The sequence below is a fragment of the Calypte anna genome, chromosome 2 (genome assembly GCF_003957555.1).
Source record: "Calypte anna isolate BGI_N300 chromosome 2, bCalAnn1_v1.p, whole genome shotgun sequence".
NCBI lineage: Eukaryota > Metazoa > Chordata > Aves > Apodiformes > Trochilidae > Calypte > Calypte anna.
In genome coordinates this window covers 63105601-63125120 of record NC_044245.1, presented here as the reverse complement: position 1 = coordinate 63125120, position 19520 = coordinate 63105601, and the positions used below count along the sequence as shown (strand labels likewise).

Genomic DNA, 19520 nt, shown 5'->3' with positions numbered 1-19520 from the left:
GTTGTGGCACTTTCCAATGCCATGGACTAAGGCTGCCTGCTTGCACAGGACAATAATACTGCTTTGACCTACAGTGGACTCACATTTTAGGGGTCTCTTTTCAACTCTGAAGAAGAAACATAGGCAAAGATTTAAAAGCCTATAGCCTGGAGTGTTGCAAAAAAATGTGGGTCTTGTGGCAAAGACTATAGCCACAGAGTGAAGGAATACGCAAGCCTGCTGCAGAAGGAAAAGTTGCCCAAAGCTTGCTTCAGCATGAATGTGGCTTCTCTTTCTCTGCATGTGCCACACCTCTTGGCAAGGTGAGCGTTTGAGAAGGAAAGATTCCTTTCTCCTGAGGTAACACTCTCTACAACTGGCATAAAAAAGGTGGCAGCCAGGAGAATGCCATGTACGCAGAACTGAACCCTGATGATAGGCTTGGAGCTTCTCTAGGGCTTTCTCTTGATTTTCAGTCACCTCCAGTCTCTGTCTCACTCCCTTGGTTCTTCTTATTAAATCAATGAATCTTGGATTAGTAGGGTGAAGATGATTTTGCTGTGTGCTTTGCTGCTGTAGATTACCTGTATCATAGTTCTGAGAGGCACGTTTGTCCAGATATCTTGGCCTGTTTGCTGCCTCTGTCCCCTGACCAGTCCTAGAACAGTAAATTATGTCTTTTACAGTGGAACTGAACTAAAGATGCAGAAGGTGCTGTAGTAAAAGATCTCAAGGTTTCCAAAATCTGGTTTATATTACAGTATCAACTCTAAATCAAGAGCATTGCATCTTACAATATTGTTATTACATTCTTTAGCAATTATGGTGAGCTACTACAGTCATTTATAAAAGGAACTACTTTGCTTATCTGCATACCCACAGGCAGAGTCCTAGGGTACTTTGTATCTAGACTCTAATGCTAGAGTTAGTGCTTAAATGTAGTGCTAATATATAATGGACATATAGGAGAAATACTTGCACTAAAACCCAGTAACTTGGAGCTTACTGTTGTGGCAAATTGCTAAAAGCTGCAACAAACAGCCTGCTCTGGATGGCCAAGTTGCTGGGAGTATAGATCTGAGGCCTTTCTGAGGCCTGTGACCTCGCAGCATCCAGCTCCATGGAGCTGGTACATAAAGGCCTTTAGTATTTATGCAACATTTTTGGCAATGTCTTTGGAGTGGGGAGAGGCCTACTCTGTGCTGTCCCTCTCTTCCTGATGCCAAAGCAGAGCGTGAATGGCTCCGTACTGACTGCTGTCAGGTTGCATGCAAGCAGAGCAGCCTGCTGTCCTTTGGCTGTGTTCCTCCCATTCATTTCCTCCACAATTTGTTTTATATCCCTAAGTTGTACCTGGCTTGGTAATTTGGTGTTTTGTCTTTTCTTCTAAGACTTCCAGATCAGGCTCAGCTAGTCCAGAAAGAGGCTATTTTCTCCAGTTTTCGTCTTGCATCTGTGCTTCTTATTTGCCCATCGATGCAATTTATGGTACTGCAGATATCTGCGTGAGGAGGAATAACAACCTGATGCTGGAGTGTCAGGGAAGTGTAAGTTGCCTTTAGCCGAGGGTGGGGGAGTTTGGGAGACCCTCACAGTGGTCTGCGTGCAGCTGGGAGAGATGCGAGGGGATCTTTGATCAAATGCTGCTAAGGAATCCAGAGTGAGTTAGTACCCAAACATGCGTGGTTCAGCCCTGCCTGTCTTGTAGTTCAGTGACGGTATGAGTCAGAGCCTCTTTGGTCTGAATGAAGTGGAAGGTACTTTCTACAAAGCAACTCAAGCATATGCCAAGGATCCGGATAAATAAAACTAATTCAGAAAAAAAGGGAGTGGGATGCAGGCTCTTGCTCTAAATCACTTCGCAGTTCTCCACAGCGGAATGCAATATGGCATCTTAAATAAAATCACCCTCTTTCTGACTCTTGCAGAGGCTGCTTCAGAGCATTCCCTGGCTTCCAGCACAGTTTTATTTCCTCCCTTAGAGAGTCAGACCAGCCTCGACTAAGCAACTGATTTTCATGCATCCTTTAAACCAGCATTCCCTGCCATTTCTGAGGGACAGCAGGCTGCAATAGCTGTCTCTTCCTTTCACCCTTAAACAATATTGGTTTGGGTTGCTATTTGTTTGGTGGGGGCTTTGGTTTGTTTGTTTGTTTTTTCGTTACCCCCTCCCCAGCTCATTCCTTTCCTCCTGCGAAGTGCTTTCAGATCCCCGCGACGCAGCCTGCCACGGGAGCGGGGACTTCGCTGGGAACGGCGGCATGCGCAGGGATTAATCCCGCCGTGGCGAGAGCCAGCCTGGCCTTTGAAGTGTGACAAGGGGAAGGAGGAGGTAAGTGGCGAGGCCAGGCCAGGAGAGGCAAGGCGAAGCGAAACCCTCCTCACCGTACCCCTCCTCTCCCGCACCTCGAGCCCCGGGCCCGTCGTGTCCGGCCCCGGGCAGCGTGCGGCGGCCCCGCAAAGGGTTAAGGCCGCCTTGGCCCGGCGGTGCTGCGCGTATGCAATAATCTGTGTGGCTCTCTTGGCCGCCTGCCAGAGTGTTGCCTTGCCTCCTCCTCCTCCCTTCTCTTCCCCCCCCCCTCCTCCACCACCCCCACTCTTCCCCCCCCCCCCCCCGCCGTTTTGCATGAAGTAGGATCCTTGAGCTGTTGCAGAGGCAGCCAACTGCTCCATATTTGGCTTCTATTACCCATTTACATGCTGGAGAGAGGAGAGGGAGCGAGCGCTGTACCGCAGACATCATTTCTACTACAGTGGTGGAGACATCCCGGACCTGTGTCACTGCAGGGGGAAGGAAAAACAAACAAACAAACAAAAAAGCAGACCCAAGCCCCGTGACCAGCTAGGAAGACGTTTGTGTGAGAGTCTCTCTCTGACCCCCCCCCCACGCCAACCCCACCTCCACTGACACTTTACAGTAAGTGGCTTTTTTTTCCTCCTCTTCTTTCTGCCTGCCCCCCCTCCCCTCCGCCGGCTTCTTCCCTTGTTTAGACTGCAAATCGCCGGCGATCTCCAGCTGGAAAAACACGGGGCCGGGGGCTGGGGGGGGGGAAGGGGAGCGCACTACCCACTCCGCCGCGGGGTTACAGTCTGTCTTGCTGCGGCCGCCCCCGGCTCTCGGGCGCTGGTGCCACGGGCCCGAGTGCGGGCCCGGCCCCGGGGGTGGGAGGCCGTGAAATGGCCGAGGGCACCGGTGGAGGGAGCGGAGCGGGGGTTCGGGGACACGGTGCGCCCCGCTGCGGGAGCGGGTTGTCGGGTCCGGGCTGTGGAGCCGGGGCGACAAGGCGAAGGGAGCCACTCTTGCAGTTGTTCCCCCCTCCCCCCCCCTCCAGCCTCCTTCCTCCTTCCTCACCCCCGCCCGCCCACCCCCCCCCCGGCCCGGACGGGGTGTGAGTGGCCGCGGGGACGGTGGACATTTTGCGAGCCGCGGTTGCCCCCAGTGCGGCGGCGGCGGCGGCCTCGGGGTGCGTGTGAAACTGCGCCTGTGTATGTGTGTATGTGAGCCGGGGGGTGCGGTGTCTGTGCTGTGTGCCGTGCCAGTGGCGACACGGCGGGTGCGTGTGTATGCGTGTGGCTGTGCGGGGCGGGGGGGATGGGGGGAGGATGGGGGGGGAGCTCTGCGGTGCGTGTGCGGCGGGCGGGCCCGGCGGGGCGCAAGGCAGCGCAGCGCGGGGCCGGGCGGGCGGGCCGGGTGCCGGCAGGGCCGGTCGCCGCCGCACGGCGTATGTAGTACGGGGCTGGGTGGCTGCCGGAGGGTGAATGAAGCGAGGAGGAGGCGGCGGAGGAGGAGGAGGAGGAGGCGGCGCTGGGGCTGGGATGTGCCCGGCAGCAGCCCCGCTCCGCTTCACTCAGGGCCCAGGCCGGCTGCAGACGCCACCCGGTACTGCCGGCCGGGGGAGCGGGGGCGGAAGGGGCAGCGCCGGCGGAGGGACGGGGCGGGAGGGCCTAGGGTAGGGGGGGGCTGGGGGGTGGGGGAGGAAGTGGGGGTCGCCCCCGCCCCGCTGCTTGCCCGAGGGGTCCGGCCGGCGGTGTTGCGGGGGGGCGAAGGGGGGGGAGGAGCGGGGCCGGGGCTCCCCGTCGCCGCCGCCGCCCCGGGGCTCCGCTCTCTTCCATCTGCGGTAGCTGCCCTCCTGCCCCTCACCTACCCCTTCCTCCCTCCGCCTCGGGCTTTGCTTGGGTCGGGATGGGGTGTTGGGGTGGGGGGGTTGGGGTTTTGTGTGTTTGTTTGGCTTTATTTTTCCCCTTTTTCTGAAGCATCGTAATTCACTGTCAGAAAACAAACGACCCCTTGTATGTTTTGTGGGTGCTGAATCTGTCAGTGCAATTGCTGAGAATATTAAAGTCTAAATTGAAGCATGCTGGAAAACGTTAGCTCCTACTGTAATAGTAATAGTGATAATAATAAAATGACAGAATTGGGAGCGATTTACATGTTATTGAAGAGGAGGAATTACTGAAGAGTAATAATAGAAAAGAAAACAAGTCGGAAGCCCGTTATATAATGCACTGTGTAGATAACGAGAGCGACAGGCTATTTTTATTTTGTTTACCGTATGCTGTGTAATAGGGACTCCTCTGAGCAGCATCTCTTCCCCTGTGAGCCCGAACTCCAGATAGAATTGGGGGAAAAAATTTAAGCGTTCCTGTTACGCACAGACGAAGGAATCCGGGTTTGTAAAACCTTCCTCCTTACAAATGCTTTCTGTGTAGAGATCGGAGAGGTTGCAGGTAGATGACCTTTGCCGGAGACCTTTTCCCTTTCATATGGTAAAGAAATTCATATTTTGTAACGCAGGTTACACGTTAACCTTTAGCGCTCATGGTTATGTATTTTATGCAGTAATGGTTACACTACGTGTCAGATGTGGTCAGGCACGGCGAGTTACTCTGCTTACACACCGAGAAGTCAAGGACTTTTAATTTCAGTTTCGAATGAAGCCTTCCCCTAAAGGAAAATCCTGGCTTCATGTTAATCTATTTCTGTTCGGGTGATGGAGATGGTTCAGTTTTGTGATACGGAGCAAGGGTTATGAATGAGGGAGAGGGAAATTGAGAATGGCCGGGGAAAATATTACGCCGTAGTTATTTTTGTGATGCTGCGAGATAATAGTAAGTTGTAATCGCCCGTTGCTGCACCTAACATGTTTGTAAAACTGGACTGGTATTTTATGGGCAGCAGTTTTGTTGGGTTTTTTGTTTTTTTTCCGAGGGTGGCTGTAATCTGCTCACTTTTTACATAAGGTGGAGGTCAATAGATTTTCCTCCGCACTCGCCTGTCTGTCTGTCTCTCTCGTCGTGTAGCGACATGTCAGCGGTGTAGGCTTTCAGACCGCTTACTCCAGCCCTGATCAGTCATGTAATTAGATCAGGCTGCCATGGTAACAGACGGTGTTCACCGTCCAGTCAGGTGTGTGTACGGCTGGCGGGCAACCCACCGGGCTACCGCCAGCCCTGCCTGTGCCACCCGGTGTTGGTGGTGTATGGCCGGCACGGCCACAGCCTCCAGCTTGCTGAACATTGAAGGATGCCGGGGGTAGTTTCCTAATGGCTGAACTTCTGAAGAAGAGTGTTCTGTGCCTACTGCAGTGTCAGGCAGATGGGACGGTACGTGGCATGCTCAGCAGGTTAGGCAAATCGTCAGTTCCATTTGTGTTTATTACTAGCAAATTAACAAAGGTGTGGTACTTCGTATGAATGCTTTTGGCTTATAAAAGCTTGCATAAAAGTTTCTTCAGAGTTTTTTTGTTTGGTTTTTTTTTGTTGTTGTTGTTTCTGGATGGCTTTTAACTGTTTGGTGGCTGTAACAGTGTTCATGAGGTTGTAGCAGTTCCTATTCTGGCATTCATATTTTAGGCCACAGGTTTATTCTCCACTCCTGTACTGTACTTTATGCTTTCTGTCCAGTAAAATTAAAATGAATGATGCTGGATATCACTCTCATTGTTTAGGTTTGGTATGTCTTGTTGTGGTTCTTGGCAGGGTCTAGGCCCCTTGGTGAAACCTGACTTGATTTTTTTCTTGGTGAAAAACTGTTAAAAACAAATTTCTAATCAGCAAATAATTTATTTGCGATATTGGGTGGGTTTTGCCTTTTTTTTTTTTTCTTTTGCATTTGCTCTCATCAAAATACTGTAGCCATAGAACAGAAGACTTTCTGCCACAAAGTTAGTAATACCTTGAAAAAATATGCAATCTGAGTAGCTCTGAACTGCTTCCTGTTCTTAAAAATTTAACTGAGGAATGTGTATTTTTCTTCACTCTCAGTGTTTGGACACCACTCTTACGAGCCACTTTAAAAAAAAATATACCTGTTTGTGAAAGGCACCAAATTTGGCACTTTGTTCTAATGTCATAAATCTGGAGTGACTCCAGGGGACAAGATTGTGAGCCACTTACATGGGTGTATATCTAGAATAACTCCATTTATTGGACTTAAGCCAGGCATGTAGTAGAGTAACAGAGCTCAGAAAGTGATCTGCTGCGTGTATCACCATTATTTTCTCCATATCTTTTTACAGCAAAAAGCACTGTGGGCTTAAATAGGATTTTTGCATGATTAGGGAGCTGTGTTAAGCGTCTGAAGAAGTGGTTAACACCCCTATTCCAGTCACTAATCTTCTGTGCACTTACACTAATATTGAACTTGGCCCGAAGGATTTCGTGTCTCAGTGAGGAGAAATCATGAGCACCCACAGCTCCCAAGCGTTTGTACTACAAGTCTGGAACATAATGCAATCCAGAAATATCTCAGTAAAATAGATATTTTAATCGCTCTGATGGTAAAGCACCGGAGCTGGAGGAGGTAATGAGAAATGCCTGTCTGTGGTTCAGCTCCTTCCGTGCCAGGCAGCTGGCCATATCACGTTCAGTGTGATGAGTTTGCAGGTCTCAGCCTGCCTACAAAGCTGGGGTGTTTCTCGTCAGAGGGGCAAGAGGATGGGGAGTTTGTGGGCAGTTTCTTACACCCAAAGTGCAGCTTTTGAGTACCTCGATGAGCTTGCTCTTGTAGCAAGAAAGCATTCCCCACTTCGCACAATCGCCCCTGTTTTGGGCATCTGTACTGAGGAGGTGACTAGAAATGTAGGAGCCTGTTAAAAGGACGGGCTGGAGAGTGGAATAATTACATGCAGGATGACTCCTGTAGGGTGAGCCTTTGTGTGCCTCATGCTACTTATACATATTTTATTCTAAGACAAATTACCTGTGTGTCTGAGAGCATTAGAAAGTAATTATTTTCAAAAAGGCCATATATACATAGCTGAAAGACTTTCTGAAAATAAACAGCACAACTTTTCTCCCCTGCCCTTCTGGCCAGATTGAATTTGTTTGGAAAGACTGAAAAAAACTAGCCTTGTTTTAGAAGACATTTACAAGAGACCTGGAATTTCACTTAACAAAAATTTTTATGTAATAGATTCAGTGGCCTAGTTTCCTGTTAATTAATAAAATAGACACTTGCATGCCATCACTTGGAAAGCAACTGAGGATTTAAACATTAGAATTTAAAAATACTTGTTTTAGCCATGTAGCTGGTAGAACAAAATCAAGGCCTCATTTTCCCCTTGCTGAAGTTTAGCAGCACATCTTAGTGAATGGCATCCAGGGTTATCATTGTCATTGTTCACAGAGTGTGCTGCTTTTGTTGCGGCATACTAATTGAAGGGGAAATGCAATAAAGAAGTATGCCAGTCTCTAAAGGAAATGCGTGTCAGAATTGCATAGGTGGTCTGAAGCTCTGGCTGGCTGCAAACCTACTCCAGTGTGTGAGGCAGCTCATGCCAATGCTGCTTGAGAGAAGTTGGGCTGTGTGACAGCCTTAGCTAAGCAGACAGGCTGTGAATGGTTTGGCTGCTTTGGAGGACTGCACAGGTACAGTCTGTACAATTCACAGGTTGCAGGTAACAGATTGAGTTGTAGGTCTCTTCTGAGGCGGCTGCAACCAAGACTCACTTTAACAAATAGCAATATAATTAGCATGAGAAACAGAAGTACGACAGACTTGGCACAGGCAGATAACTCATTGCAAAGAAATGATGTGCTATATTCCAGTGACTTCAATAGCCAGAGCTTTGCAGACTGCAAATCATGACCTCATCCTTTCATTTTACTTTTATGCAAGACTCTTAGGTGTAGTAAGTAAGTAAATAGGTATTTAGAAAAAGGCACTGTATTTTGAAGTCTTGTTCGGTGGTTCACATTCTTTGTACGTATAGAATTTGAAGGTTTTTACTCACTTTTGGCTGAACTGATACTTGACTAATGTTTTAAAAGGTAGGACACTTTGCAGACTCCTCATTTCTGCAGAATGACAAAACCCAGACTGATGTCTATAATCCTTTTTGATCTCAGTGCATGTTTTGAGGATTTAATACTTATTTTTTGGGCTTTTTAAATTATTTTTCCCTCCAATCTTTATTCTGAGGTCATTGTACAACACATGCAAATCTGTATGTATGCATGGGTCCCACTCTGCAAAGTTACTTTAGTACATGTCCCAGAAAGGGCTTTGTGGAATGAGGATTGATTAAAGAACCTAGCTAGAGCTAAGTATGTGTGTAAATCCTTCCTTAAATAGGAATGAGTAAGTATGCTCATAAACTGAAACAACAAAAATGCTTTTCAAGTGAGGAAGAAACGGTCCCACTAAATCCTTGTATCATCCCAAGAGTGGTAAAAATATTTGGTGAGATTCCAAGTGGAAAACCAAAATATATTTTGCTTAATATATTAATTTAATATATTAATAAATTAGTACTTAATATATTAATATATAAGTTTAATATATTAATATATTAATGTAATCAGAAATTCAGTGCTGGCTCCTCATAATTTTACAGAGCAGAAATACAGAAATAGAAAAAAACCCCAAAAATCAACCCACGTTGGTAGAGTTTTCCTTTTTTTGTATTATTTGGGAAATTGCAGTAATAGGCATCAACTCTAGCATGCTAACATTAATGACAAAATAGTGCACTGTGTAATGTCATATTCCCAAAGCTGTTTATTTTTCACCTGATCGTAGTAGTTGCAGCACTATGTTTTCTGGATGATGCCACTCCTCAAATAAAATATGTTCTGTTGGCAGCGAAGGCAGTCATCTCAGCTCGCTTACGGTTCTTCACCTCATTAAGATCACATTTAGGAAAAGAGCACTCAGTTGAATAAATGGGTTCTGCTCTCTACTGTCTATGTCTGCAGGATTAAATCTATAGTATATTTGTGCTTGAGTAATAGCAAAAGCAGTCTCTCTCAGTCTCCATTAGGATGTCTTAGGATGCTGTAAAGGGTTTGACTCTTAACTGTGTTTTTGTTTCTTTCTGTTTTGGTTTCTGTCACCTCAACTCCTAGATCAACAGTCACATCGCAGGCCAAGCCAGACGGGCAAGCAATACAAGCTGTGAATTTATTCTTGACCCCTGTGGGACAGTGACCACCTTCGTTTTGTCTTCACTGTACGATATGCACTGCCAATAAGGTGAGAAACATAATGCTTTTTTTGTTTGTTTCTTATAATAATTGTACACTGTCTCTTTTGAGCTGTGATCTGCATGGGCACCTTACCCGGATCTGTTCGATTACCTACTCGTGATACATTTGTACTTCCCTTGCCTGGCAGCAGAGGTCCTTGAGAATCTCTCCTCAGAAAAATTTCGTTTACTCCTGTGACTCAGTTCGGTAACTTACAGGACACTGGGTTCCAGATGAGTGGTTTTATGCGCACCTCAGGTCAGAGCATAGTCGGTTAGTAAAAGATGATAGTATGAATGGAAAAGTTTACAGGCTTTGCTATTTGTTGTAAAATGCCACGCGTAAAACTGTATAAATTCTTCTGTCTCTTTTATTAATGCTTTTAGTGGTTCTTGCTGCTTGCAGCCTGCTTGATTTTTTCCAGGGTCCTGAGTTCCTCCTGTGTACTAAACTCCATCCAGTAAAAGGATACTTCCCAGGATAACAAATCACCACTGATGTGCCTGGGTATCTTTTCCTCAGGTTTGAGGAATGTTTTAAATTATTCTGATTTATTTCCCGCCCCCCCCCTAAATGGTGTAGCCTGTAGCCAGGATGTAATAGTGCACATGTATCAGTCTGCTCTCCCTTTCTGTTCTCTGTCCTGCCCCCATGGTTGTGGAGAATACCTTGAAAAAGCCAAGTCTCAAGGCTCAGTGATCATACTGCCAATAAAAAGAACATACATTTTTATTTTATTTCTTTAATCTGATTGTTATTAAGCCAGCCTGTTTTTTTGGCCCTTTTATATGTTTTCCGAGTGCTTGGGTTTGGCAATACTGCTAAAGCTTAAAAAAAAAAAAAAAAAAAGAGAAGAGAAAGGGTCATAAGAAAATTGCCTATGTCTTTAAATAAAGAGAATGAAATGTAGTGGTTACTTGCAGAAAATCAAAGGAATTTTTTTCCTATTTATAACTAGAAAACTTAATTAGTCTGGCCTTCTGTTTATAAGGGGGCTGATCAGAAAGTCGCCACTGCAGAATAATTTTTAATGTATACAGCATGTCATAGAGAAGTATGCAGCCCATAACTTGAGTTTTATGGTAGCTGCAGGGAAGGGTGCTATGCATTAAAGGGAAGTTGTCTAAGCAAGTAGTTACATGCAAAGACATGCCTGCTATGGTTTACAAATCAGTTTGAATGGTGGGGGTGGACAGCAACCATGATACCACTTTGGGGCAGTAAGAATTTCTTGAGACTGAAAAACCAGACAAAGTGCCTGTGCGCTGCATTTCGTCTTTCAGTTTTGGAAGAAAACTGAGTTAATAGCAGCTATTGACTTGGGAGATGGAATAGAAGGAAGCTTTTTTTTGTGACATTAACATTTCCACAAAGCATTTCGTTTTTTTCGGAATCAGCTTAGGTTGTTGGAAATTGTTTTTAGTTGCAAAAATTATTACTGCAGGAAAGGCTTCTCCCTCTTAATTAGAAGAAGTATTTGCTTATAGTGTAGTGGTCAAATCCTGTGAATAATCGGGCTGTGTTATCCACAACGTAGTGCTAAGTTACCTTGAATATTTTAGCTTCTGGCATTTACTGTGATTACATGAGAAAGAAAATATTAGATGTTAAGCAAACATTTTTGATAAAAGTAACCTATTTAAGTCTGGTGCAGAGGCATGAGGTAATGCAATGCTATGCTCATTTATTCTGTACCCGTGCAGCTTAAATACAGTGTTTCTGTGGACCTTAGATCAGATTTGTTTTGACTTCTCATCCTCACGTTGGACATTTTAGTCACTGAGGTTGGGGTACCTGTGTTGGCCTCATTAGTTAGTTCTCATTTTCCTCGGGGAATAATCAGGATTTACAGGTTTACTGTAAAACTGAGTAGGTGAAATAAAAGTTACTGGAGTAGGGACTGCCAGCTTGCAAACATTCTCCCTGTCACTGAGTGTACCAGGGGGGAGCTCACAGCAGTAACACGTGAAAGAAACGTGACCCGGCGCTGTGCGGCGAGCAGCCACAGATCGGTTTCACAGCTTGAGATGGAGCATTGCATGTGAGACTCAGCATCTTTATGGCTTTCACATAAGGAATGAAGGTGGCCAAAGCCCTGCTCCGTGTTAGCCAGATCCAGCTTATTAGCATGGTGTCTGTCACAGGGACTGAACATTGGGCACGTTTTACTGAATGCATGCAACATGACATCTCAGAAACCTTACTTTAGGCCTAATGCCCCTACATGTACATTTGTGCCTTTACTCACAGGAGGAGTTGCATGGCTTCAGGGAACAATGTTGCTATTGTGCAGGAGCTCCAGGTGTGCTCACCCTGCCGATTCCAGCAGCATTCTTGCAAAGCCTGCCAAGCATCTTGCCTGAATAAGGACATGGGGATTTGTAAAAATAAAATTAACATAAATAAATAGAGATGCAATTTTTTCTTTTTCTTTTTTTTTTCTTGCCCCCCCCCTCCTTTAAAATCATGACTCCAGTTAATTTTAGCCTGCTCTACAAAACACAGTTATTGTTATTTGTTCAGACCGTGTGCTGCCTCCTTCCACGTAGGCAAATGATTCAATGCTTTCTTTGAAACAGTTGTGTTGAGAGGGTTTTGCATGAGACACTGGACATTTTAACAACTAAAGAGTTCTTTTTAATCTTTTCCACTGTTGAGTCACTTGATATCTATTAATCATATTATAGTACAGGGTTGAATTTACAGTTGCAGCCCCATTGTAAGAAGTTTTTTTTTTTTTTCTCATGAATTTTCCAAAAGTATGTCTGTATACTAACCAATGTTGCTTTACATAAGACATAAATTCTGTTTTATGTAGACTTCTGGCTACTGCTCTCTGCAAACATATGACAGTCTGTCCTTTTAAAATACTTCGTAGTGAATTTAAAAGTACTAGTGTGTAACTATATTAATATGTTCAAATGTGGTGGGGTCTTTTCTATTTTTGCCATATCAGTGTCCTTTTGTCATAACTTGTTTTATTTCTTCCCTTTCATGCTGTTTACTAAAGCCTACAGTGGCTTCAGCACTAGAAGAAGGTAGGCAATGGGGATTTTGAACATGGTAAAATTAACACAAGTGAAATGGAGAAGTGAAGTAGGTATAACTGGATAGTAATTAGAAATGTATTTTTTTAAACAGTTTGTGTGGAAGTGAGTAACTCTAAGGTAAATAAGTGACATGAGTGCAGGCTGACATCTTAGAAATATGGCTTTCCCTCAGTCCTCTCTCCTTAGCTCAGCCCTGACCTTTGGGGTGGTTCCTTTGGCAGATGCTGGGGATTTGATGCCTGACTGATTTAAAGTTTTGTAACATGGTCAAAAGTGTAAATGGAGTTGGGTCTAGTGATCTGTTTACATAAAAAGACAAGCCTCATGTCCATTATGAGATACAAGCCAAAACCTGAGGTTTGATTCACCTTCCAACTTCTGTTTTGAAATGGTGTATCTGCAGATGGCATAAGACTTGTGCCCCATGCACTACTTGCTAGCATTACTTTATAGGCTTTCAGATGTTAGAGTAAGTATTAGAGAGGTGGAGGACTTCTATGTCCTGGGGGCCGAAAGTGGTGAGATGACTAAATGTGATATTTAGTTGTATCTGTGTGTTATCTGTCTAGTCCTGCCCTCTCTCTCGGATGTAGGCATTGGGTGGGGTTGTGCTGGTGAGTTTTGCTGGGCCTCAATACCATGTGTTTTGGATGAAAGTTAGCCCTTGAGACCTGGGGTATAGCTTTGGTCGAAAGTTAGCCCAAGGGGCAGCATCTGCATTGTAGTCTGAGAGCTGACAGGTTTCTCTTGGTAAGCTACTGCAGTGGATGCAAACCTCAAGCTTGAAAAATCCTTCTTTATTTTCTGATCAGTTACTTAGTACTGATCTGGCTGTTTGGGGACTAGTTGAAAACCTGACTTAAGGATTTACTGAATCACTCTTTACTCTATACTGTAAAGTGCCAGTGTTAAAGTGTTTCTGACTCATACTGGAGTGTGGTTGAGTGAAGGCCCTTGTAGTTTTGTAAATTTAACGTTTCTGTGAGGCCAGCTACTTGAAAGAAAGTCAGGCTCTAATAGAGAAGGATAATTTCAAAAAGCAGGCTTAATCCTCCTTTGCTGTGCCTGGAGTTTTTGCACTAGTGAATATTTTCTCATGGTGTGGTTCTCTTTCACTGCCATTCGTAGTAGCTGAGTAGGGTGTGTGACTTTTCAAATTAATGTGTTAGAAACAGCGTTCCTTCTCTTCCTTAGCTCTTGAGCACATCCCCTCCCTGGTATTTTCCCCAGATAGTCTTACAGCAGATATGTCCAGAATAATTTGAAAATTGTCTGTATGCAAGAGAAGAAGAAAAAATCCTAGTGGATTATTGCACTGGAAGAAGTTGTAAGTTTATTCTCTGTGTACCACTAGTGGTTAAAAACCCATAGTGTAAGTAATCATAAGTAATGCATTTTTATTTACAGATTAGTAAGCTCTGCTCTGACATATGACTAACAGGGAAGCCCCTCCCTGTAACAGTTGCATGTCATCTGCTTCAGAGAACTAATTACTTGGCAATTCCCATTTGATAATTCCCTCTTTATTTTCTGATGAGTTACTTAACAGTGATGAGCTTGTTGAGCAGAATACCGTGCTTAATCTGTGCTTCAGAAGCTACAGTGCGGGCCTGGGGATATCATTGTTTTCTAAATGCTGCTCAGCCTTGCCATACGAACATTGAAACCACACTAAGACATGTTAGCAGTTCACAATTAATGGTAAGCTTAATGTGACCGATGCACAGCATTTGCCAAAAAGTAAAAGAGGGGTTTACATTACTGTTGCACTGTAAATAGGATGTTAAATACATAATTTCTCCAAAAATCAAAACAAAACCTAACACAATTTAAACGTCAGGAAGTAGAGGCTTGTATCAGGATTATCTTCTGTGTGTCATTTCTCCCTTCCACTGAAATAATCCAGTTTAAAGGAAGTTTAATTCTTTTAAAAATATTTTTTAAAATCACTATTTTCTTTTTATATATATTTTACAGTTCAGCTGATAGTGGTGATTGCTGTGTTGTTGTAGTATGAGATGCTTAAATACTTCTCAACTCTTACCTGTCTATGTTTATTCTTTCCCAATCCCTTTTCACATTCTTTTACTCTAGTGGCCACAGCAACCCTTGCTTCTGGCAGGGGAATGCGTTACAAGCCTCATTGCTAATTACAACATCACAGTGTTTCTAGAGGGTACCTGAGTTCAGCAGTGCTTAGCTACAACAGCAAGCAAGGGGATTTATGGGGTGAAGTGACACCAGTCTGATGATGGCAGTCCTGGTAAGGTCAAAGTCAATCTCTCCTGTACATCAGGAGTCAGGTGGGTCCTGTTCACACCCAGTGTTTCTGAAATTCAACCGTGTTGAACCAGGTTGTTGAATTTGATTAAAATTTTATGATTGACTTTAGTAGAGGAAGGTCTGTGGATAAGCTACAGTCACTGTGACTAGTTGGTGCCATACTCCCACAGGCACTGAGACTAGGAGAATTGCATTTTAGCCTATTTGGTGCTATAAGTGAGGTCTGGACTATTTTTTCTTTCAGCTGAATAAGAAGTGTAGTATTTTGTGTACTATGTCACATGATTTTGCATCACCAGGCTTGATGTTTTATTATATATTCATAGTGATCTCTATTGGACAGTACTGGAAGCTCTGTCATAGGCCTGTTTTATCAGTGGGAAAAAGGCATTTGTTTGCACATCTACACGTGCTTTTTCTTTTAATTAATCAGAGGGACAGTAACTTTATAAAACATAGAATTCAGAGCAGATTAATTTACTTTAATTGTGGTTATATACCATCTATAAAGTCTTTTGAAAGGAGTATTAATCAAGTTGATCAAAGGTGGCCTGAAGAACAGAATTCAAGTACAAACACAATTATTTTCTATTGGTGTGTTTGCTGTAGCTTGGGTGATAAATTTAATTTTTTTAAAATACAAAAATGAGTTCCATTTTGCTTTTGGGATTTTTTTCCTACAGAATACGTCACATTTCAAAAGCAAAGGTACAAGAGGGTAAAATAGGTTAGATTTTGCATTTTCTAAACGCAGTAAGCAGGGAGCATGATAAACTAAAACCATAATAAACTAAGCAACAGAAACCTCAAAAGAAGGTCATTGAACAATTTTTTATCTTTATTTTTTTAATGACTCAGGTATCTCAGGTACTGCTTTATAGGCATTGCTGGTGAGAGAAATCCTCCATAAGAATCAGAAAAGAAATATCACCATGACCATGGGAGTTGTCCCATGACAGGTTCTTCTACAAGCCATTACAGCTCTTGTGGAGGGACCTGTGTGGAGCCACAGTATCAAATTCATTTTATAGAGGGAGCCAAAGTGTTGCTAGGTGGTGATTTGGGCTGGTCTTCATCTGCCTGCTCAGAGGTGGTCTGTCCACCTGTGAATTGGCCAAACCACCCTCCACCTTCCTTTTTTTATGTAGCAGCATTTCCCCAAAGACTGAGAGTCTACTCAAGCAGCATTGCCTGTGCTTTCAGAAGGGATTGTGTGTAAGAACTACAGATTTGGTCCATGGTCCTCTCTTCCATCAGCAAGAGGATGCAATGTTCCTTGTCATTAAGACTGAACTTATGAGTAAAATGTTTGGCCCAAGAGACACAGATACTGATATTTCTATCAATATTTATGCAAATAAAAGACTAACATATGAATATAGTGAACATGATCTTTAAGTTAATACAAGATTTTAATTGCAGACTAATATCTTAAAGGTTTAAGTATCTTGTTTCAAACAAACCAACCCCAATTCATTAACATACAGTAGAGATTTCTCTGCTGATAACCTCTGTTGTCTCCCTGATACCCACCTGAAGTGGTACATTTCCCTCTACTTTATGACAGATAAGAGAACTAACACATCCTAGATTTCGTATTTCTTCTGGATTCTCTTTCTCTTTTCCCACCAGCTACCCTGGGCCATGTTAGCATGACTCCTCTGAGAGCAACACCACTCTTAGAGTAGACAAAGATCAACTGGTGGAACTGGACAAATGATTTTCCTCTGCATCACATATTTTGCAGAACTGCAAAGCTGCTTTGCCTCTTTGCTTAGATCTCGTCTGTCTCCACACTGAATTTGGGATGAGTTTCAGGTTTTCTGCTACCAGTCTTGCTAAATTTTCTTGGATCTCTGCTGTGATCTGGCCTAATATTCTTGTTAATGATACGGTCCTGGAAATCACTTGTGATTTCCTTTGTGAACTTGACAGTTGATTAATTAATTGCTGGGAGATAAGTGACACGGCAGTGCTGTCTCTAACATGTTTTGAGGTCTGTGTTCTATTTTACAGGGGAAGAGGAGAATGGTAGATCTCAGGTACCAATAATCTGTTGTTAAAATTACACTTTGGATAACATACAAGTATATTATATATTGACAAAAAATATTTGTGATACTACAATACTGGAAGGACCAAAGAAGGAGTAAAACTCTGTATTTTGTTCTACATTTGCACAAGCTGACAGAATAACTCAGTCTCTGTGCCTGGTCTCCAGCTGTGAGAATGATACAAAGCAGCATTGGTATATCCTACCATTTGTTGGGCACCACCAGTTTATTTGCTTGCAGCTCAGCATCAGATTTGGGAGGAATAGTGTGTAGTGACTGAGTGAATTAAAGTACTTCCTTATTGGAAGTACATTTTTTACGTGGCACTACTGTCCAGACTTTGTTATCTGAGTCCAGCCAGAAAGGACCCTAAGGAAAAATGAGGTGGGTCGAAGGTTTATAGTAAGAATTTGAAATCTACTAAAGAGCAGCAGTCAAGTATGCACCCCCATTACCTAAGGAGTCAAACTTGTTGAATGTCACATTGGCTGTATGGAATGGAAGAAATGCAAACTAAGACACACTTCTGCTATGTGTGCAGCTCTGCTATGCAGTGAGTTCATCTGAGCTGTGAGCTGGCTGGCTGCAGTGTTTGGTGCTGTTTATACAGCTCAACCAGAGTGTCTCTATGAAGCAAGCAGTGCTGCACAGCCTGTGCTACAGCAACCAGGTTTTTATGCTCCTTATCTTGTTTCATGTGAACTGTGAATGTTCTGTGTTGCATCGAGACTAAGGTGCTCAGCCAAAGGCAGCGATGGAATAAGGGGTTTGGTCCCTACCTCTGTTACTTACTTTGATGGTGTAGATGGAGCCATGTGACTGTAAATGTGGTGTGACAGAGCGTGAGATCTGGCCTGGTTTCTCCAGAGGGTGTCAGGGCCCTCTGGACTTGGAGCATTTGCCAGCAGGTCAGCATTGCAGATCAGACACTGCTTGGTTGGTGCTGTGGCAGCTGAGTGTTTGCTTGGCTTTGCCTCCAAGTGAAAAGGGAATGAAAACTGTTCCTCAGTCAAGTGTCATTGATCCTCTCCCTTGCTTCAGGTGGATGTGTTGGTGAATTAGGCTCATCTTCATATAGTCCAAAGAGTATTTTGCTCTTTCATCCTTCTGTCCCCCATTAACTTTTCCCAAACTTAGTTCTTTTATTGCTGGCCAATGAATTTTTCTCCTCACCCCCTTCTCTACTGAGATTCTCTTGTGCTCAGCAGTTCTTGCTGCTGGGTATCTGACCTACTTGCACAGATCCCTCACCAGGTTTGTTACCTGCATGATACTTTTTGCATTGGCCCTCTCTTCAGCTTATCTTTTGTGTGTGTTTCTGTGTATCAGAAATCCATTTCTTCTTAGAGGGTTTCGATACCTCAGTAATTTTCTGCAGAAATTTGAATGCTGATTCGTCTACCTCTCTTCCTTTCTTGTTAGTCATAGCCAGATTCTGAGCTTTGCAACCCTGATGATTTGCCTGGACAAGCCTTTTATGCCATACAGCCTTCCCCTTCTCCTGGGAAAAAATTTTATTTCTTCTCTGCAGCTTCACTGTGAGTGACTCTTTCCCTGGCCAAACATTAGATTTTCAGTCCCATGTGCCACTGTCAGTCTTCCCTGTCTTCCAGCTGCAGTTTCTCTTCAGCAGGCATCTTGCTTTCCAGGGTTGTCAGGTAATCTCTAACAAATGAGTTGCATATATTTGTATAATACTACATTCTGACAGTGTGAAAAAAAAACATCATAAAAGTCATTTGTTTGTTTTCTATGTACCTAAGCATGAACCATGAGCCACCTTGTTTGGGTCATTTGTTCATAAGATAATGGGCTCACTGTTACTTTATTATCCTGTCATATGGTCTGCTAATCGAAGGATTCTGTTACTGTGTTAATGGCAGCACTTCAAATTGATAATGTTAGTAAGCCTTAGAAATGTAGTTTAGTTTTCAGGTATCATATTGGTGGAACAAAAGCAACAGCTTGGGCAGTTTTCTTTGAGTTTCCAGTTGTTTTCATGCTGTGACTCAGTTCAAGTCGCAAAGTTCTGTAGTACCAGCTTGCAAAACTTTCAAGATAAAATGTAAACCAAACCAAAAAAGAATATTTGAAAAGCACTTCATTCAGAAAAAGAAAAGAAATTTAATATGCCATGCATTTTGAGTGAGGCTCTTCAGTGAAGTAAAAATTCCTAGCCTGCTATGGAGAAGTACAGGAATGAAGCACCATCCCACTGAATGAGTGAAGGTCACAGAAGGTATGAAGTGAAAAAATGTACAGCTTTTTTTTTTTTTTTTTTGTATTACTGCTTCTTTTGCCAAGAACTGACTATTGATATGATAATGTGGCTATAGTAGATTAAGAAAACACAATTTATTAAATATTCTGGTTGGGTTTTTTGGGAGGTGATGTTGTCAAAAACAATGTTTTTTTCTGAAAATCGATACCTCTCCTTGGTACAGGTAACACTAAAAAAGATACCAACTAAAGGATAGTAGAGGAAGATACACACTGTATGTATTTAACAATAGCTTCAGTATAGTTAGTTTCACTTTTCCTGTATGTAAACAGTTTCCCAAGGTGGGGAAGCATCTGAAAAAGCCCAGCCACATGCTTAGAAGATTATAAAAATAGGTGCAGGGACCTTGGAGGTACGAGTTACTACTTTTAAAATCCTCCATTGTAAACAAGACTAGATTCCATA

General features: G+C 43.5%; 1 protein-coding gene across 4 annotated transcripts in view; it reads left to right on the top strand.

Annotated features, from left to right (window-relative positions):
- The first annotated feature begins 2590 nt into the window (after positions 1–2590).
- The window catches only part of ATXN1 (ataxin 1), a 212745-nt gene continuing 195815 nt past the window's right edge, over positions 2591–19520 (top strand). For 2 of the 4 annotated variants that reach the window (XM_030445773.1, XM_030445778.1), the window contains exons 1-2: positions 2591–2896; positions 9328–9454. The gene's annotated coding sequence lies outside the window, so the exon portion shown is untranslated. Of the gene's footprint in view, positions 2897–3353; positions 3444–3738; positions 3860–9327; positions 9455–19520 lie in introns of those variants that run through there. The other 2 variants (XM_030445775.1, XM_030445776.1) reach the window with 2 other exon arrangements.